Source organism: Amblyomma mixtum, chromosome 3 (assembly GCF_055824585.1).
Source record: "Amblyomma mixtum isolate Tamu chromosome 3, ASM5582458v1, whole genome shotgun sequence".
Classification (NCBI taxonomy): Eukaryota; Metazoa; Arthropoda; class Arachnida; order Ixodida; family Ixodidae; genus Amblyomma; species Amblyomma mixtum.
In genome coordinates, this window is record NC_143014.1 from 333704057 (window position 1) to 333726670 (window position 22614).

A 22614-nucleotide genomic window follows, 5' to 3' on the forward strand; every position below is an offset into this window, starting at 1 on the left:
GCTGCTATCTCTGGCTCTCCTCCTCCTCTGACGTTGCACCAGATGGTGTGGCTCCATCTGGCAACGGTTGCTAGGCAACGGCGCAAGAAGCGGTGTGACCACGGCGTGACCACCGCCGCAGTGAAAATGCTACTTTGCGACCAATAGCTCTTGCTACGAAAAAAAAAATGCAAGAGCGAGGAAACATTAGAGGCAGGAAGTAGGACAAATTTAAAAATGACAGGAATGAAGAACTAAACACATTTATTGCAGTGCTGGCACTTGAAAAAATCATGCAGCATTGTCTGCTGCATTTTCTTACGTCCGGTGAGGACTACTCATTTCTCCAGAATTTACGGGGCTATGTGGCTGTTGCGATCGTTGCAAACATACTTTCTGAGAATGTCTAATGCCGCTACAGCCAACATAATGGTTGGTTCCAGCGGAGGCTAGCCCTCTTCCTCTTTGTTGCCACTGCTGTGTGCATCCAGAAGTCACAAAAAGATGTGATGAGGTGCGGAAGGACAAAATCAATCGCGCCAGCCACACTAACACTAGCAGCACAATTACAAAGAAACAAGGATAGGTGAAGAAAAAATTAGCTGTGGTTTAGCTCTGATTAAACATGGCGAGAAGGGGTAGCTTCATCTGGCTGCGCTTTGCAAAGCTTTGTTTGTTTCTAGTTTCTCGGCTTGTTTAAAGATTGTTGTTTCTTTGGACTTTGCCGCACGTAGCTACGTGAAACTACTGCTTCTCACCAGGTTTAACCGAAGCTAAACCACAGCTGATTTTTTCCTATACCCGTGGTGTTAGATTTTCTGCGTGTGGAGCGCTAATCTTCCTCTTTGTATTCTTCGTCTTCCTCTTGTTATTCCTCTTCAAACTCCTCTCGAAATCGCCTGTCACTGATCAATCATGAATCGCTCGAATCACAAATTACCATGATATTGCATGAGCGGCTGTGTAACCTAGCAGTTAGTATACAAGAAGCACATATACAGGGTGTCCCAGCTAAAAGTAACGAAGCTTGTAAAAAAGAGGATGATCCCTAGCCGAGTGAGACCAACTGAGGGTTGTTGCCAGTCGCGTGTCCTAGTCTGCAGTATTTTTTTTTATTATGCAAACATGATTAATTAGCAGAGACTAATTAGCTAACTTTTTAATTATTGCCTACAGGAAGAAAGTGTCAATGCAGGAGTTGTAGATCCCTTAGACAAATAACCGTTTGCCGTGTTTGCAGCCAAGTACCACTGATACAGCTTCTTTTATTTGACTTAAAAGAAAGCCCGCGAAATACAAAAAGAGCCACGTGATAGGGAAGCAGTTTCAGCGCTTCCAGACGACCAGCCAAGCAAAGACATTCGCTTATCTTTGCAACGTTGTCCCGAACGGGGTTCGGCGTTTTGTGATGGTTGCGAGATATACGCAATTAACTCTCGCATCGGCGCTAGGGCGACCGTTTCTTCAGCGCGTGACGGTGCAAGTCAGCGGCGCGGCCACATTCCTATCACTCGAGGCGAGGTTACGCGTGAAGAAGCGCTCCATGCGAGCCGCGCTTCACTTCCTTGCAAAGCAGCACCCGCTCACTTTCCATGACGCATAAGCAGTTCCTGGCGCATATCTCGCCACCTCCTCAAGACGCCAAAAGCTGTTCGGGACAGCGTTGCAAACATAAGCGGATGTCGTTGCTTGATCGCTCGTTTGGGAGCGCTGTAACTGCTTCCCTATCACGTGGTTCTTTTTGTATTTCGCGGGCTTTCTTTTAAGTCAGATAAAAGAAGTTGTATCAGTGGTACTTAGCTGCAAACACGGCAACCGGTTATTTTTCTATGGGATCTACAACTCCTGCATTGACAATTTCTTCCTGAAAGCAATAATTAAAAGGTTAGCTAATTAGACTTTGCTAATTAATCACGTTTGCATAATAAAAAATACTGCAGACTAGGACACGCGACTATCAACAACCCTCAGTTGGTCTCACTCGGCTAGGGATCATCCTCTTTTTAACATGCTTGGTTACTTTTAGCTGGGACACGCTGTATATCTCCAGTTTTATTGAATTGTCACACCGTGGGTCTGAAGCTTAGTGGTTAGCGCACCTGGCTGTCGCCCAATGGACCTGAGTTTGAATCCCACTGATTGTGAGGTTTATTTGTTTGTTTATTTTATTTGTGGCAGACTTGAAGGTCATGTTGCGTACATGGCGATCTCAGCCGTGCACCTGTAGCAGTGAAGCTACTGCTTCAAAAAAGTGCAACCACTGTTGATGATGATGGCACAGCCTGTCTGAATGCCGTCTGCCTAACACAGTGGTGCTAGACATGCCAGGCCAAGTAAAGCCGCTTTAGAAGTAAACATATGACCGCCACCGTTTCTCATTTAGGCTGGCATGGGGTGTTATTTCACAAGTATTACTGTGTAGGAATGTGGCCGAAGTTACAATGCAACGATCAGCATGGTTTATAATGCATGGAACCCTATTATCATCATGCCAGATCTAGACCACTACAATGCGTAGCAGCCAGGAAAATGCAGCACCCATCAACTCAGCAGCGAGGTTCTACTGTGCAAAGCTTTCACTGTTACCTTGAGAGCAAAATACTTATTTTTTTTCATTTACTTGATAGCCCACAATGTCAAACTGAACTCAGTTTGCTTTTTGCTTATATGTGCTGCTGAGGTGCATTGATATTTGTGTACTTCCTTTTCTTGTCAAAAAAGTATGCTCAGCCGAGGAGATGGAGAGCGCCGCGGACTGCCAGCTCCAGCTGCCTGGTGGGCAGGACACTGTGATAGGTTCTGCTAGGGATGATGGAAAGGTGATTGTGCGTGTTCTTAAGTCATATAGTGTATCAAATACCATAGTAGAGTGAGTGAATGATTCTTAATTAAATTGGGGCTGGTACATAGTGAAATGGGTACAGTTTAGAGGATGATGCTAGCTTACAGTAGAAACTTATACTAGTCCCAGTAAGTGTGCCGAAAAGGGTAGTGTGCAAAGCATAGATGTGTGGTTTCAGACAATATCATGTAAGGCACAGGTCAGCATTTCTAATTTGTCATTTTTGTACTTCATTACCTGACGATGCCATAATGGGTCTGCAGTTATTCTTGTCCTGAGGAAATTCTTAATACACAAATAATTTTTGATCATGAGGAGGCTGCCTTGTTCTGTCAGGTATGCCTAGTTGTTCGTATGTGAAATTTATTCTCATTTCTGAAGTTTTTTTGAATTAGGGCAGAGAACATTATTTCAACTTTTGGTGGTATTTGACTCGGAATGAAGAGAAGCTAGAACTGTCAGAAGATTGTGCTATATATTTCATGTTGCACGCAAGCAATTTCTTTTTTTTTTCGAATTATAAGGCTAGAAATAGAAAATCTACTGATTTTGGACACTGCTCGCTGTAAAAGAGTGCATTCATGCCTACATAATTTTTATGTTTTTCAGCTGTTTGTTTTAAGTTATGAAATATTTAAAATCCCTTGATTCATTGCTGTTAATGTGCACAAATGCGAAATTCTCCACGTTTGCTGCAGGTCTATGCAGGCAGTGGGCTCTGGATGGAGCCTGGTGCCTGGCAGATGCTCCTGAGAGCACCAACAGACTAAATGTTCTGCCGCGGTGCTACTCAGGTGTATTGGACACCTGATGAGCTGAAGAGCCGCAGCGTGACTGGCGTGCTTTCAAATAAGTGCCCGTCTCTTGGCAGAACAGAGGCGAAACCGGCACTTACACCGGAAAAAGTCTCTTCTCTGAAAGGTGCTAGTGCTTTTTTTTTCTTTGCTTTGAGTAACACCTAGGCAATCAAACTTTGCTTCAGCCAAATACAGTCGCGCTCACTTACAGAAAGCGTGATAGTCATGGAGATCCTGTTCATTGTATCCGAGGTTTGTAACAACTGCAATGTCCTTATTGCATCCAAAACTGCAAAGTCGGGCAAAAGTGACGTTTAGTTTTTGCAAGGTGTGTTATGCCCATACGTTTCTTCATGCAGGCTCTATCACAGCACTTTCAGAGATCTCCACACTGTTTGTGTGGCTCTCGCTAAGATCCGTTGTGCCAGTAACCTGATTTATCTATTTGGTTGTGAAATTAGCGTTCTCAACGACTGGTGGCAAGTCATTGTGCGCGTTCTCTGATCTTGCTGCGACAAAGATAGTGCAATTGACATATCTGCACAGAATGTATAAATAGCATTGCCCGTTGTTCCGAGTAATCTCTGTCTTTGGTTTTCATGCAAGCATCTCAATGCATCCAACAACACAGCAGACGCGGAGTGGGTAGGCCCATGTGTCGTCAGCAATCAGAGGTTGCCAGACAAGCAGTCAGTTCGCAAAGGAAACGAAAATCGTTTTAAAGATATCTGCCGCACGGAATCAACTGAAAGTTTTGGGTATTGTAATTTAATGTGTTGGGAATTAAATGCTGCAACAAGGGTATGCACGAAAGTAGGCTTCATGCCCCCTTTAATGGTGAATATTCGTTTCTGTGTTTTTACAATGAGAGTGGTAATTCTGAATCTCACTTTTGCATTTATCATGTATCTAGTTGTGTTCAAATGTGGCCTATTTTGTGTTCTATTGTGCAGCTCTGTTTCATGTCTACATGGGAGACATACCAAAGGAGCTTGCAGAGAAGAGACTGAAAGCCGTGCGCAAGCACCTCTCAAAGAAGCTGGGGGACGTGCAACGAAAAATTGGAGGTCATGATGTATAAATTTATTTTGCCACTTACCTACGCCGAAGCCGTCAGGCGTCCCCGCCCAGAAACGTTCGTTTCGTACCAGCATCCACCGCAGTCGACACCATTTCGTCCTGCCTGGCCACCACCGCAACGTTTCCGTCCATGGCGGACACCGGACAACCTACCCATTTGTTATGTCTGCGGCATTCCTGGCCATGTGATGCGTCCCTGCCGCCGCCAAGTGTTGTCCCCTGCTGCCAATACTGACCCTCGAGGTTACGCCTACGCCCCTCCCCAGCCTTTTCACCGCACTTCGCCTTCTGAGACCACTGCTTCCTCCGACCTCAGGCCGTCTATTCGCCGCTGTGCTCCATCTCCGCGTCGTCGCTCGGTTTCCCCGATGCGCCGTCGTCCTTCTTCCCATTCGGAAAACTAGTGCCCGCAGTTCCGGAGGCAAGAACTGCTTGCTCGTCGCCAAGCTCAAGACCTCGACTTTCTCCGACAAATTTGATCGCGGTTTCTGTGGAGGGCACCGATGCTTTCGCGCTTGTTGACACCGGTGCTGGTGTATCTGTACTAAGTGAGAAATTGTGCCGCCAGTTACGAAAAGTGATGACTCCGCTATATGGTTTTATGCTTCGCGCCGCTAATTCGCAACTTATTGCGCCTTTGGGGGCATGTACAGCCCGAGTTACTATTCAGGATGTTCTGTATATTGTTGAATTCATCGTCTTCACATGGCCGTCTCACGACGTCATCTTAGGCTGGGACTTTCTCTCCCAACATGACGTTGTCATCGACTGCGCTCGTTCCGAAGTCGCCCTTCTTCCCTTCGGCGACGACTCTGTGAACGCTTCCACTAACTTGTGCTCCAAGCTGACTGTGGCTGATGACGTCATGATCCCGCCGTGCTCTGCTGTGCTCGCCTCTGTTCATTGCGACTCTGGATCCAACGGCCCTGTCATCTTCATCCAGTCCTACTCCTCTGCTTCTTCGCCGTGCTTACCGTCTCAGCCGGCTGCAGCGCCTTGCCCCTGACGAATCCATTCCTGTGCCCCTCCACTCTTCTTCGTGGTGAATGCTTGGGATGTGTCCAGCCTTTCGCTTCCGTCGTCGCCTGGGACCCTTCTGAGGACGACTCCTGCCGCCTGCAAGTGTCTTCACTTACTTCCTCCTCACCGTCTCCTGATCCCGTTCCCGAGGCCGTCTTTGTGGGGCTCAATCGACGAAAATCTTTCGCCACCGGAGAAGACCCAGCTTGCGGCCCTGCTAGATAAGTTTCGGTCATCGTTTGACTTCTCTCACCACCGTTTTGGTCGCACTTCAGCTGTTACCCATCAGATCGACACTGGCGCCCATTCGCCGTTGCGCCAACGCCCATATCGCGTCTCGGCCACCGAACGCCAGGTTATCGACACCCAGGTCAATGATATGCTGCAGCGTGGCGTCATACAACCATCACACAGTCCTTGGGCTTCCCCCGTCGTCCTTGTCACCAAGAAAGACGGCTCTATCCGCTTTTGCGTTGACTACCGGCGCCTCAACAAAATCACCCGAAAAGACGTCTCTCCGCTACCCCGCACCTCCACCAAGATGTAACAGCCTTTGTTGACAGTTATGAAGGCCGGTTAGAGCGGGCAAGGACAGGTCCGGTCCCGGAACAGTTCACGCTCTCGTCTCGCGCCGCGCGTCGGCTCTGCTGCTTCAGCTGCCGATCGTCGTCTTCTCGTCTCGCGCCTCGGTTCTGCTGCTCTGACTGCTGATCATCTTCCTCTTTACAGGTTTCTTTAATTTATAATAAAGCTTTCGTTTGCCCTAAATCTGGTTGTCAGTATATATATCGTAGGGCATTACAGACCCTTTTGGCCAGCTTAATTGGAAAATATTATTAGTAGCAGGCGCTGCCTTTTTGCAACAGCTTGCGATGCACTAATCGAAGAAGCTATGTTATCATGCGCAATGTGCAGCACACATTTCTGAGTGATGAATAAACTTATCTATGGTGCGCCATTAGGACTGAGGTCCCTCATTAGGCCTAACACTATCCCGATACCTGCAAGCAGGATCTGTGCCAACAGGCCGACGCCATTAGAACCAACAGGTCTGACACCGACAGGTCCATCACCATCAGGCCCATCACCAACAGGCACAACAGGCCCAAATTACGGGTTCCTTTAGCCTTCAGACCGATAGGCTGAAGGAATTTTTGACTGGGCTGTTTCTTTTCAAAATACTGCGGGTGTATCCATTGAGGATATTTAACCCTTTTAAAGTTTTACTTACAATCCACCTTTGTAACATTTGACGAACAGTGTTTTCTGCAGAAAGCTGGCATATGTATAGGCTCTTGCATTGCACTCATTTTGTGTAATATTTTTCTGTCACAAATGGATCAACTTTTGCACCCGGTTTTACCGACTAGTAACGTTTTTAAAGTGTTCAGATATGTGGACGATTTATTAATCATTTTTACTAAGGACGGAAGTTTGAACTTCGAAAAAAGTGTTCAAGATGTGTTATCCTTATTTCGACAACATGGAAATGGCTTAAGTTTTTAAAACTGAAGGCACAGCGCACAAAGGACAGGACTACAGTAGAGAGAAACACAGCGCTGTCCTGTCCTTCGTGCGCTGTGCCTTCAGTTTTAACAATGTACTATGGGGTTTAAAATTGGGGAGATAAATCCGTTCTCCCCGCTTAAGCGCGGCTGTCAGTTCAAAGCCGCGTGGACCCCACCCCGTGGTCGCGAGCGCTACCGAGCGCTCGCCGACCACGGCGGGCCGTGCTCTGCGGGATCAAAGGAACGACACACTGGCTGACACAAACAAGGCATTTATTGCTATAACAACAATAACGCCAGCTAGCAACAAAATACACTGAGGAATCGAGGATGTCCGACTCACCAGCACGGTTACGAGTGAACGTTCGCCCATTGTAGGGCAGAGGGAATAACTCCGAGGCCGGACGGAACGAGCTGAGGGGAACACGTTTCGACACGAGGTCGCCCGCCGACGAAGAGCGGAGCGGAACGCGAAGCGTCCGCGTCCTTTCCCAGTACCAAGGAGAAGAGAGCCCGTCGCTGCCCGCGAGCGCGCAGCAAAACGCCATCCGTGGCGCTTGTGTCGCTGCGACGCGAGCGCCCTCCCCTGTTAGTTAAAGTAACCAAACTGAGAAGAGCGCGTTTCGTGGGAGCTAACTACAGGGAACTAGTGCGTTGAGGGAAAGCGAACGCAGGTGACGAAGGCGCCCCCACAGTACCGACTAGCCCAGTCAAATACCTTACTGCTTAAGTTTTTCATGTGAAATTCCTGAAGGTAATGTTTTACAGTTTTTGGATCTGAATAATGAGTTCTGTGGGGAACAGGTTTGTTGGGCGTATGCTCCGTGCGCAAAAAAGGGCTTCTGCCGTATGATTCTGCTTATTCCAAGCTAATAATATGGGGATTTCTTCACTTTGCCTCCAATCTGCCCTTGAAAAATCACGCTCTCACAAGATGCATCTAAGTTTTCAAAACAAATTGGCTAGGCTGTTTTCAGCTCGGTTCCCTGGTTCGCTCGTAACAGCTGTCGCTGAAAGCTTGCTACAGAAGATGAAGAGTAAGGCTGTGAGAGCTGGGGAAGATATCCCTTGAGAAGAGGTGGTGCGACCTGTGGTGGTGCCCTGCGTGCACAAGTTAGCCCACAATTTGAAAAAGGTCGCGAGCAGGCATGGTGTGCGGCTTGTGTTTTCAGCCCCTGAAAAGCTCAGAAGCCTTTGCTCTCGTATTGAAAGAGGACGAAAAGAAGAGAGAGGGTACGGCACGAAACATGGATGATCGTTCATGAAGTGCGCCGAGGGAGTTGTGTATGAAATTACCTCTTCTGCGGCGGCTCCTGGGCGCTGCGTTAACGAGCGAATCAGGGAACACGAAAGAAACGCTCAGCAAAATAAAGAAGGCCCAAATATGCCTAAGCATATAAGGTCCTGCCCGTCACGCTCTTGTGAGCCATATTTTTCTGGTGTACGAATTCTATCAAAAAGCAAAGACACAAAAGCTAGGGAACTAATCGAAGCTTTTTTTATTGAAAAAAAAGGAAGGTTGTGCGTCAGCGACACATCCATATCTTTGTACAAGGCTGAGAGCAATTTTTTCACCCGTTGGCTATCATATCTTTGAAGATGACAGTATATCTTGCGTGTAACACGGCATATATACGTGCATGTTTTCTTCGAATAAATCGGTTATGAGTGGCGCTTCGCCCGTCTTTCTGTCTTGTGTTCTGTCTTTTTTCGCGCCTGCAACCAAAGATGTCTGTTAAATACCTCGGAGTTACTACTAAAGACGATCTGAGTTGGGATTTTCATATTAATACAGTGTGCAGCAAAAACTTTAAATCTCTGGTGTATTAGACGCAAGCTTTCAAAAGCCCCCATGCACGTGAAACTATCAGCCTATAAAGCGTTGGTCCGGCCATGTCTGGAGTATGCCTCGTGTCAATGGGACCCTTATACAAAGAAAAATATTTCCAAAGTAAAAAGGGTTCAAAGAAGCACGGCCAGATTTATTTGCAATAAATATAAACGCACTGAGACAGCGTGACAGAAATGACTGATGATCTTAGTCTCGACACACTACGGGGTGGCGTTCGGAATGCAGATGAAAATACTTGTATTTAATATATAACAATATAATAGACATCACAATCAATTTCATTAACGCACTGATGCCAAAAAAAACCTGCAAATGCTGGGGTGAAGTTGTACATGTATTCTTGTATTGTTTCCTGTATTCGTGTATTCTCGCATTCTTGTATTCTTGATTCTTATATTTGTTTTTTGTGTCCGCTCCTGCTTGGAGTCAGGCGACTCTGCAGTATTCCCAAATAAATAAATAAAATAAAAATGTTCTTTGCAGACGCAGGCTGGCCAGCCAAAGGCTGGAACAAAGAGTTGGTATTTGGCTGTTCCTGCAGGGAAGTGGTTGGCACTGGCTGCAAGGTTTGATGAGCCTGAGGAACAGATATATGCTCCTCCTGAGACACCTCACGCTTGATGCCTTGAGTCAAACTGCCGAGCAATGCAGCTTCAGCAGAGGCTTCTGTGAACAGATAGTTGTAAAATCTGGACCTTTCAACATAAGGGCCTTCACCGTATGAAGGTGTCGACCCAGGCGATGGCAGCAGTGTTGGGCCTGGCAGTAATGACGGGCTAGGCAGTAATAGTGGGCTAGGCAGTAAGCTGGCGGATGTCGAGGTGCACTAGACAGCTTCGGTGCAACCTGTGTCGTGGGTGGCTGCCTTGTACCCACGTGATGACTGCGTCGTCCTCTTCCGGTTGGCCGTCCTCTTGATGACCTTCCCCTCGGTGACGGTATATATACTTTTGTCTGCGGAACTTTGTGCTTGGCCGCACATGGCTTTTGCTGCTGGACCATTGGATTAATGTGCTGAACATCGCGGATCACTTTCGCAGATACAATTTCTTCCCCGCGGAAGTCACGCCGAGCGCTCACGGAGTCAGAAATTTTGTTCAGAAACAGGCGAGCATTAGCACAACCAAACTTTGCATATGGAAGACCACGACCTTCCGAGGACTTGTACTCCTGTTCCAAAATTGTCATGGGTCCTTTTTCTGATATCAGCAATGCAACAATAATTCCTTTCTCCGTTTCCGAATCTTCAGCCATTGTGCTTGTGTTGTAGCAAATACCGCACCAATGCAAAGGAAGGGTGCAGCGGGCCCGGGGCGGCCTCTTAGGGCGCGCCGCCCATCGGCCGCTGGCGACGGATGGGAACCCACCCTGAGCCCCGACGAGCTGCAGCGCGAAGGCTGCCTGCGCCCTTCCACGGGGCGCCGCTTGGGGAGCGGCTGGCGCCCAGACAGCGGCTGTCGAGACACGAGGCCCGGGCGCAGGGCGGTAGCCGGACAGCAGCAGTCCAGGGGCTGCAGCCGCAGCTGCAGCGGATCCGGATGCAACGACGAGCTGCAGTATATAAGCCATCAGTGCCTTTAGGAAGCAAGATGCAACATGGAGGCGGACATTCTTGTAGGGAGAGGCGAAGTGCCGTAAAAACGTCACATGGCTCAAGCGCACGACCCGTTTTATAAGTAACTCGTGTTTTCAGTGCAGCGAAAACTTCGTTGCCCTGATCGCAGTCTTCGGTGCCGGAAAGAGTGCTGTTGTAGCGGGTGCATGAGCCCGAAGCAGCCGTCAAAACCTCGTTTAGTTTGGCACAGTATTCTGATATGAAAAATAACGTTATTCTGACATGAAAAATAATTCCTGCTTAATTATGATTATCAAAAGCCTCTCCCATGTTATGCTACAATGTTTAGGGATTCCATAACTGTGACTTTTGTCGGCCTTCGGTTCCTGTCACGCTGCACTAATCCTCGGTTGTATTCACAGATGACCATTATTCTTTCCGGCCACTGCTTCGCGCAATGTTGGCTACAATACAAGTCACTCGCGCTACTTCACAATTCCATGCTTTCCCGTTCCTGTTTCGCAGAGTAACACCCATTATTTACAGCCAAATCGAGCGTCTCTCTGGCCATAGTGAAACATGAAGCCTCCTTGGGAGCGCCCAAATTCCTGGCCCATATAAGAGCACTAGGTGGAAATATATTCCGTTAGCATATTTGCTTCTCAAATGATGCAGCCAAAGTGTAATTGAGTACTTAGAGTCCCTGCCTCGTAAACTTTATCACATTCGTATTGTCATGCCAACAATCTGCCATTACTATCTGGCCCCGACAGGTGCACTTTTGCTCCCCTTGAGGTGCCTATTGCAAACTGTTGATCCGTCACAAGACTAGTGAAAATTAATTCAGTTTTTTTTGTGTTATTCCTAATCCTAAATGACAGTTTTTCCATTCAGGCATTGAACAATACTCAGCATTTCAATTGTCCACATTTTGACTCTGCCATCCGTAAATTAGATGGTTTGATCATTACGCGTTAACATTTCTACGTAATGGTTCCCTTGTTCGTGACATGGAGACAGGTACTGTTTAACAACAGTGAGATCCTTGCTCCCTGCCAGACATCTTCAACCAGTACTGAATTCTCATCGCTAAAGTGGGCAACTACATTCGCTGCAGATCTTCTGTTCAATACTAAAAAATTCTTATTTAGGTGCTCTTCGTCCACAATTAGGTAATCTTGGGGCATTAACAACGCACTAAAAGACACGGCACAGAGAGGTATTCGCATAAGCAAAACATACTCCTAGGCTTTATTGGACGACTACGCACATATCCTGTTAACCTGGGAAAAATTTTATCAGCTAAACGCTGCCACCAATACCGGGAATTCCAGTTCTTTCTCCGGTAGCGCTAATAATCCCATGCTACCACAAGGCCAAGCAGCATGTGCATTCTGGGACGAGTCTATAATGAAGCTGTACCTTTTCTGGTGTTCGGGATGTGTTTCCTCAGTAAGTATCTCGCAGCGATGTGTACTGCGGTGTGCGATGTGTGAAAAGATGGCCGACTTTTCTCTTGCCTATGTTACTTTCTAAATCGTGCAAACAACTTTCACATGTCGGCTTGTTCGCCCTCTTTTAAGCTTTCAAGAACAGAGTGGAAAATTATGAACAATGCCACTCCCTGCTCTGTGCGCTTTTTAAAGATTATAAGTATTGAAGGGCGAGTGCCTTGCTTCCAAGATGCTGCTTTCTATCTGTGCCTCACAAGACTTGATATTTCTCCTAGGCCAGCCTTTTTAATGTTTGGTGCATGAGGCTTGCATCTATACTTCCGTACAGCCGCCCACAGACTTAACACGAATGACGGAATGCGTGACCTGGTCTGCCGTCAGCGCCACGAAGCGATAGTCATCGGGTGCGAGATAATGCTCTCGGAATGTTTGCGGTGTCTGACGATAGAAGGTGCGAACCGCGGCAGCTTAGCGGGCAGTTCCTGGCTGCCTCGATAAGAAAATTGGAAAGAGCGTTGCCGGGGCCGTGAAGGCCGAATCGGCGAGCAAAAAGCTCTGAAACGCCCCGTGACGTGCGCGCTGTCCACGCGGCGATCAGGCATAAGCGGAAAAGCAGTAAAAGCGAGCTGCGCGCCAGCTATCGTCAGCCACCGCAAACATACCGACAGCATTGTCTCGCACCAATGACTATCGCTTCATGGCGCTGACGGCAGTCCAGGTCACGCTTTCCGTCATTCGTGTTAAGTCTGTGGGCGGCTGTACATTTCGCAATAAGGTACACTGTCTCTGTTGACTGAGGATTCTTCCAGTGTCCTTTCTTGACTTGCTACTTTGCTCCCGTGTAGTGCGCGCTCCAAGATAATTCTGGCTGCCTTGTTCATTTCCTCGAAATGAAGCTTTTTTCTTTTGAAGCGGAACAACCGTCCTGAAGGGAGACAGCCTGAAATGTCTAACATTTTTTCATGAAGTGCTTCCTGTCGACAAATATATCTCGTTCTATATTGTTGTCCATCCATTGTGGCTGGTGATCATACATTGGTATGTAGAACCTGCATTTTGAACCTTTTGATTTTTTCCTTGCGCAATCAATCCCACCGATCATTCTGAATAATCTGAATTTTCGTCGCTTGCTTTCATCCATGTGAAGAACGAATGCTTCCTCCCACTGTACACGATAATATCTTCTTCTCTTAGCCTCCAAAACCATTCATGAACAGTACTATTCATAGCAGTACTATAGCAGTACAAGCTTCATGATACTGCTTTCAAAAGCTCTCCAGTGGCCGAAACACGAGTTTGGTCATATATAACTGCCTTGCAATGCGGCTGGCTGCAATTCAAGCTTATTCAAGGAGGCATTGATGCCCTACGTAGATGCATGATGGGACAAGCGCACATCATATTGGAAGCAAAACGACCAACATCAAGACGACATTCACTTTCTAATACTTGAAACCGCAATTTTTGTCTGCAAGCAGTTTTGTAGTGTCAATCTGGGGGGCGTAACGTGCTGATTGTCGACTATTTTGGAAAATTATCGGTAATTTCACGTACGCACGAGGCGTAGAGACACTGTCACAACGGTAGCATTATCCTTTGGAAGGGTGCCTATTGTGCGATCCAACGAAGGAGGTTACTTAGGCCCGTATTGAAATGTGAAGTTTGAATTTAAGTGAATTACACAATTAAAGAAAAAACCGCACGGGAGCTTACTCCAGCACACAGGTCTGCCACAGGGCTTCGATGATCAGCACCGGTGGTGTTGTCGCTGGACTCGTCGTTCCCGTGCTGTTCGGCGTCGTGTAGCTGCAGGTCGAGCACTGCCGCCACTGCGGCAACGCCGGCGGACTCAACCTGCGCTGTTCAAAAATGGAAATTTAGTCTGGAACGTGTTGCCTCTCGTCGGGGTGAAGAAATGTCTTCACTGGCATTACAGCGCACTCGAGGCGGGCTTCCAATTCTGACGCGTCCTCACCCTTCTATATGCAACTCGTTCAACACCAAGTAAACGCCCCAGTGTCAGATTCCGGTGTGCAGAACGACCAACGAATGACCTCGCCATAAGCTGAGCAGGAAGCCTCTCGGACAGCTACATCGAAGAACCTGGGTGTTCCATGACCTTATGGCTAAAGCTGCACGAGGTGCGGCCATAGGCCCCACTGTGTGGTCACTGCTGGCATCCAGCTCAAGCTGAATTTGATCATGTCAAAGCTCTAGCACCCTTGAGTGCCAGGCGATTGTCGCAACGGGCCACAATACTTCCCTCTTCGCACAATGTATTGACAATTTGTCCTTGCACTCACCTCGCAGCATTACACCAGGCTCCTATCTCTCGACCATGATTAGCTATTAGCTTTAATACTTATTCTTATACCAATATTTTGGATTTATACAATCCAAGCCGCATGCATTGTATGTGCATTTCGTGCGGCCACTCCTGGAGTAACTCTGTTTAGCTCGCAGCACCTATGCATACAAATAAATCTGAGAGGGAACTAAACAACTACAATAGCGAAGGCGTGCTCGTTCGAAAGGTAGATTGGAAAGGAAACTTGCTTATTTACGAATTCTGTGAGTGCTCATCTGGTTGTTTTCTTGCCGGTCGAGTGCAAATCAGCTTTCCAAGATTTATCGGTAACGACAGCAGGATTCGTGCGATGTTGTGTGAATGCAGGGAACATCCTCGTGGCACATCTGTAATTATACGTTAGAGGTCACGGAGGATGGCGGTGACATTAGTCTGAATAAGCGATCGATTCACCATTTCTGCGAGATCCTTTCCTATCGCTGTGTTCCTAGCGTGTTGGAGAGCTATCACCGCTTGTGCATTGGTTTCGCGCAGCACGCCGCCCTCAGTGCTGCGTAATCACACGACGCAGGGCTTCTTCCTCGACCTCGTCACATTCAGCGTCGTAAATCTAATCTGTTTTCCTCACGGGCAAAGAACACTGGATCTTTTTGGTGGGCATGTGCGGCATTCTTGAAAAAAAAAATTTGAATATCGAAGTATTGTAAGGTACTACTGTTATGCAAATACTGAAGGTAATGGCCCATTCTTTCGATGCCTGGCAAAATCTTTTACAATTTCTCTAGCGCTCCCATCGAGCTGTTAAGTGCCCCGTAGAAATGCAATGGGGAACGCGTTTGACGGTAGCAAGGACGTTAATAGCACAAAAAAAATGCAAGCCAGCTAATGAAAGACCTGCAGATGTATTGATTGTTATAGTGAAATCTTACTACATATATGAAGAAATTTTGTTCATAAACTCTTTCCCGTTGAAAAATGCATGTGTTGAGATTTGCTACGCATGTTGAGGCGACGTCTGTCACGCAGTACTCCGAAACGATCCTGGCATAAGTGGTGAGCGTTTAAACCACGCCATGATCACAAACAGCTCGGCCAGGGGCTTCCTAAGAGACCCTACTAATTGCGGATATTGTGTAGAACGAAGTGATGACCCGAAAACGCAGCGCCGGTGGAAAGAGCGTACGAGCCGCGTTCTATTCTCGTGAGTGGACACTTTTATTAAATGCTTTCTGAGTCTAGACTCGACTGTAACTCTCAAATCGGTGCTTATAGCTGCAAGGCTGTCTGTCGTGTTGACGTTTGTCGCGTCTCCCAATGACCGAAGCGTCAAATACTGGTAAAGGAAGGTGGCCTATGCTCACCATCGAACGTTGTGCAGCCGGCGAAGCATGCGGCGATTTCACATCGGGCCGATGCCATTCCAGGTCCGGTCTTTTCTGCGGCCGCATTCTGCAGGGAAGATGTTGCGGATGCTCTCCCTGGGCGGTTGAACAAAAAGAGCATGATGAAACACACCTGTCACAAGAGACCCCTGTCTTACCTGCCGGCAGTGGACTTCCAAAATAACTGACCTTGCTTTACAGGAGATGAGACCAGCTCTCAAAATGTGGGTAACAGCATGCGTTGCTACGCTTCACATACGCAAGAAAGAGGCAGGCGACTCCTACTCAAGAGAATGGTGAAGCGGCAGCTCACATAGCTATCACTAAACGTGCACATAACTATTGACGATTGAACTACAGTTCCATTCTAAGTCCGAATGCGCCGCTGGGGTAAGAGTTCCCACCTTGACACCGACGCCTTCGGTATCGCTGGAACATCGTCGCGGCTGCCTCTGGGCCACCCAGCGACGCCGCTCGTGACGGGTCCTCACGGAAGCCAGGGACGGCGGATCGCGGTCGTGGAAGGCACAGGAGGAGGCAGTCCAGGTGGAGCGGGGCGGACATCCTCACCGGATCTGGTCGTCGTCCTGAAGGCAGGACTGCAGGGCTCCTCAAAGTGCAGCTGCTGACTCGTCCTGACATCCTGAAAAAGCCCTCGCGGCTGAGCGCAGACATTTCTGCCCACGTCAGTGAAGAGCCGAGTTCTTTTTCTCTCACGCGCAGCACCTGCAACACGCGGCGGCTCTACGGCGTCGTCTTTTCTTTATTCGAAGCTTCTTTTATGGCGTCGCTTATTTGTGGCCGAGCTCACGTGAGCCACACAGTGCAATTCTGCATGACCGCAGAAAAGCGTTCTGTTTCGAAGTATATCTATTTTTATCTATCTCTACACGTGGTGCTTCAGCGATCACTTTCCAGAATTCATGACAATATCGGGTTGAATATTGAAAAAGATAAGTGTAGGATCACGCTCTCTGCCCCGGATAACACAAATATGCAGGAAAACTCCTCTAATTATTCAGGTAATTATCGAAAATGCCAAATAACTTTATGATTATCGTAGCTCGGTGGTTAGACGGAATTGGGAGTTTGATGCCTTGAACAAGACGATGTCATATTAGTTTTTGAAACTATAAAAAACTCAATTTCTAGAGACGTGTAGCCCGAAAAAATCCGACGCTTTTTTTCGGTCGCGACAGAAACTGAGCCCGCGAGGAGCGCCGGAGGAATGGCGCAAGCGAAGCGTCTTCTGATGACGTGTCGTAAAAATTACGGGGAACTTTAGCGGCTAAAGTGGTGAAAGGCGAAAGCCTGAGTGCTGCATTCTGCTACGCGATTGTTCATTTCACATTCTGTTGATGCATTAATTAACTGCCAATTAAAGACGCCTAATTTTTGTCTTTAGGAGTGGAACGCGACAGCGTGTTGTAGCGCAGGCAGTCCACGGAACCCCACCACCCGTTCGGGGCGATGCGTTGCTTTTTGAGGAAAGGAAAAGGCGCTGAATTCTCTGTCATCTCGGTGGACACCTGAACCGCACCGTACAGGAAGGGAGGAAGCGGAGTGAAAGAAGAAAGAGGGGCTGTAATGAAGAAAATGAAAATTGTATTTTGAGGAAAGGAAATTACGCAGTAACTGTCTCACATATCTCGGTGGACACCAGTCGAAAATTGTCTCATCTCATTGGGGTTTACCATCCCAAAGCGACTTAAGCTATGAGGGACGCCGTAGTGATGGGCTTCAGAAATTTCGGCCACCTGGGGTTCTTTAACGTGCACTGACGTCGCACAGTACACGGGACTCTAGAATTTCGCTTCCATCGAAATTCAGCCGCCGCGGCCGGGATCGAACCCGCGACTTTCGGGCCAGCAGCCGAGCACCATAACCACTGAACCACTGCGGCGGCATCGCTTCTCGGTCTTTTGGCTAAGATCAGTGTCGCCTCTGAGAGTGGAACGCGACAGCGTCTTGCAACGCTGCCAGGGAGTCCACAGAAGGTCATCGCCCGTTCGGTTGTACGCCTTGCTCGTCCGTAAATTGGTTTTTGAGGAAAGGAAATGTATCTGTCTCGCATATCTCGGTGGACATCTGAACCTCGCCGTAACGGCAAGGGAGGAAGATGGGAGTGAACGAAGACACCGTATTTACTAGACGCGCCTTTGTTCATTCCAAACCGTCGAGCTGGCATGGCGGAGTGGTAGCGTGCTCGTCTCGCAATCCAGAGACCGGGGTTCGATTCCCGAACTCGACCAATTTCGCACTAGGTTTTATTTAATTACCTAGCCTGAATAGAAGGGTTAATTAGGCTAACTGGGTGATTAAGCAGGTAACTAAACTCATTCCCACTCACTTGGAGCATCACTATACGATCACTTCAATTGGTTGCATGGATACTAGCCAAAGTACAATTGGCCCCTTTTGAGATTCGCGCATTGTGACGTCACGACCGTTTCGACCAATTGAAAAGCGTGACATTTTTGTCGACAACTTCTGCTTTCAACGATGAGGCATTAAAGGCTTCCGCCTTAATAAATGCAGCGCCGAAATCGAAACACGCGTGCTAACTTTCCTCGCTAGAGAACCTCGGCGCTCAGCTTAGACAGCGGCCGGCGTTATCGACTGCTTCGTCGCTCGGAGTAAGGAAAATTATAGACATCGTCAGTTACGGGAGGATCGATTTTGAGACCCCCGATCAGCGCATCTGAAGGCGTTTTTGTGTGTGTGTGCGGTACTTCTGGTATGGCTTCCCGACAGGCTTGTTTTTTGTGCGTCATGATGAATTCATTTGCTCACTAGGTTGTTTTCTTGTAATCGCTGCGCAGCAGGAACCAAAAAGAAAACCTTTGTCAGCGTGGCAACGAGAGCTTGCGCGGCAGTGGCTGTGTGCTATCGGGCAGTTGTTCTTGCGGTTGTGGTAGCGTGCGTTAGCTTCGGTTTCTCAATAGAGCGCAATCATTTGCATTTAAGGCGCTTGTCTTGGAGGTGCGCGTGTGACAAGGCCATTGCAGTGCCAGTGTTTCAAATTACTTGAACGTGTGGAAGTGCCGCCCCGGATTAAAACGTCCAGCCGCATTGTGTGAATTGTGGTAGTTGCCAATCCAGCCTAACCGCAACACTCCATTGCCGATGCCGAGAGGGTGGACATTGTGATCGCTTATTTTGATGTGAGCGCGCAAATGGACGCGTAGCTGGCTTCCAGACTGTATGCTGCCGAACATCCTGGTCGTTATGTGCCGCCTCGTCCCACGCTCGTAACGATATTTAATAGATTTCAGTCTGCCGGATCAGTTTATGTCCAGAAAAGGAAGAGACCAGGGTAATAAATTGGTAAATTGGTTTCTGAGGAAAGGAAATGGCGCAGTATCTGGCTCACATATATCGGCGGACACCTGAACCGCGCCGTAAGGGAAGGGAGGAAGGTAGGAGTGAAAGAAGAAAGACAGAAAGAGGTGTCGTAGTGGAGGTCTCCGGAATAATTTCGACCACCTGGGGATCTTTAACGTGCACTGACATCGCACAGCACACGGGCGCCTTTTGCGTTTCGCATCCATCGAAACGCGGCCGCCGCGGTAGGGTTCGAACCCGGGTACTCGGCTCGGTAGACGAGCGTCTTACCACTAAGCCACCGCGGCGGGTAGAGACCAGGGAGCGCAACCGGCGATTTTGACATTGATGTCCTCGCGTGCATGTCTGGCTGCTTAGCACTGCTTTTGGCATGGGACGTGTCTGATAAGCACACGCAACCGTATTGAGGCAGCTGGTACGGAGCACCTTAATGCTAAAATTGCAATGTTTTCAGTTAGAAATTTTTCTTCTACGAAGTCATTCTCATTTATTGCAGCAGGAAACCGATACCGCATATAAGAAATAAACGCTTGACAGAAATAATTGACAGAATAATGGCACTATTTAACGTTAAACAACAATCTGCACACAGTCGAGTACCATTATTCTTTTCACGAAGGTAGTGACAAAAATAAAAAAAGATTTAAAAACTTTTTCTGGAGTTAGCCAGACAGCAGAGCGCCAGGTGCCCTAATCAGTGTTGCGAAAAGCAGCAGCCGCGTAGCAGACGGTGACTATAATTTTTCTTACTTCGAGCGACGAAGTAGTGCATAACGCCGGCCGCGGTCAAAGCTGAGCGCCGAGGTTCTCTAGCGAGGAAAGTTAGCACACGCCTTTCGAATGGCGCCTGCATTCATTATGACATGTCACCACCGGACGCTTCGCTTACACCTTACTTCTGGTTCTCCTCCTGCGCTCAGTTTCGGTCGCGTGCGCGTGCGGGAATAAGCGTCGGATTTCTTCGCGCCGCAGGGCTCTAGAAATTGAGTTTTTCTTCGTGTCAAAAAATGGTATGACATCGTCTTGTTCACGGCATCAAAGTACCACTTGGGACTAACCACGCAGCTATGATAATTTAAAAGATAATTTGTGTTTTTTTTAATAAATGGATAACTAGAGGGGATTTGACGCATATTGTGACCACCGGGGCAGAGAATCTGACCCTACACGTATTTTTTTTTCTGTATTGAACCAATATTTTCAGTAATTTTTGAAAGTGCTCGCTGTAACACATCACATCCACTTGCAGAACCGATGCTTCTCTTCTTCTTTGTCTTCAACGCGGACTTTCAAAGAAAACGACATTTCTCATAAGCGCACTTAATTTCAATGAATTCCACTTTTTTTTTTATTCGAGAAGTGAACCATGAGGCATAAGTTGAGAAAGGGGGATGGAATGCATGGGACAGAAAGTTAAAAGAAGGAGTGAAGACCAGTTTCGCTGAGGTAGTCGCAGAGGCTGCTGATGAACTGATTCTTCATACTCCACTTCGTATAGTCTCCTTCGCGGTTCCACCCCCGGCCCACCTCTCTGAGGAGCCGTTTTCTAATAGGGGCCGTCACTGGGCATGTCCACAAAAATTGCCGCACATCACAAACGTCCGGCGCAGCGCCACAGTGAAGGAGCCTGTCGGTTGCTGGTAAATCTTTTTAGACGCCCCCGATGGCGGATGGATGCAGTCAGAGCCGCCCCTGCACAAATCAGGCGCACGGAAACCTCATCCTGCCGAGTGAGAATGTGGATGAGAGGGTGTGAACACGTAGGAATTAGATCTCTTGCTCTCTGACGGAGAAATTGTGGATCGGAAACATGGGACCGGAGTGAATCTGGGGGAAGAGGGAAAGGTGGCGGGTGGTCTGATGGGTCAAGGTATGTCCTAGCATCTGCTTGAATATGATGTGGATCGATAGCGTGGCCGCGAATCTAGTGTATGCGCACAGGACATGGGTACTCTGCGCGGAGGAGATGAATTGATTGTGTAATCTGGAATGTGCGCCGAACAGCCTCGACCCGTTTTAGGGCGGTGAGGGAGTCGGTGTAAAGATGAACTATATTGAATGTGGGAACGAACGGAAAGGAAGCAATCACGTTGTAAATGAAGTTCCAAAGCCAGGGGCTGCAGGTATCCGCGCTGCAAGTCACGCGAGAGGTGAGGTGCAGATAGGAGCGACTATACAACACAGTAACTCCCGGCTCTGCAGTATGTGGTGCATCGGTGTACAATATGCACCTTTCAGGCCGATACGCCGCTGATACCGACGGGGATACGGTGCGGCGATTGTCTGTGAGGTGACAGTGCGAACGCGAAGGAAGTGCCTTTAAACGAAGTTGTAGAGACTATTTGCGAGGTCTGTTTGCCACCCGTTGATCGATGAGTTCCCGGAGTGCATTAATTTGGGCGTACTCGTGAAGCATGGATGTGTGTGTTAGACGGCGGAGACCACTGTTTGCGGGTGGGAAGTAGAAATTGTGCCTGATGTATTATCCCTGGCGTGTTGATAGAGCGCAGAAGCTGGCGGGCCACCAGAGCGCATAGGTATGCGACGAGTCAGACCTAGGGTAGCGTAAGCCGATTTACGGGTGGCTGTCCGCCACGGAGTGCCAGTCCATGATGTATGAAGAAGGACAAGTATACAAACAGTTTCTATCTCAGCAATCAGAAAATTATCTATCATTAAATTTAAATGGGAGCTTTTCGTAAGCCGGCATTATTTACAATGCGAATGAAACATGATATAGTAGGCAAGAGATTTACACCCATAGGTGGGAGGCGAGATCCAAGACACCCAGCGCTTGCTGCAGGACCGACTGATGGACAGACGCATCTGGGTGACAGCACCAGAAGGTTATACCATCGGCGTACGTAAGCCACATATAGAAAGAATGGTCTCGAGGGCTCGAACAAGAGAAATCAGGGGCACATTAGGTAATGCGAGGGCGAGAACGGAGCCCTGGGGCAGTCCTCTATTGGAAGTGAAGTTACCCGATGACATTCCGTGGACACGTACACTGAAGGTTCGATTTGTTAAAAAGGCGTGAATGGATAGGAGCAATCGGTGAGGGAGACCTAGAGTTTGAAGAGAGGCATGAATGGCAGAGTGAAGGGACCTGTTATCACATGACTTCGTCATGCCTCTAGATATCACGGTTAGAAGAAGGTGACTCTTCGGAGAGTGGTGAAGCATGTCACCTGCCACAGTAGCAATACCATCCTCCGTTCTATATGTGGGCGGAAACCGATTTGGGATTCTGGGTAACAACTAAGGAATTCCAGTTGACACAGGGAACACAGTCTCGGCAAGGAGGCGCTGCGGGTGTCGTCTCAAAGCCTCAGTCCTTCAAGGCACTGATTTTTTGACATTTTCTTCTGTTTTTCATGGGAGCCTAGCTTAGGTATACTCCAGAAAGTATGGTCATTGCTCTTTCTATATTTAACAAATTTTGCGATACAGAAAATTTTGCCTGTTTCATCGGCCAGCGATTTCTTAATA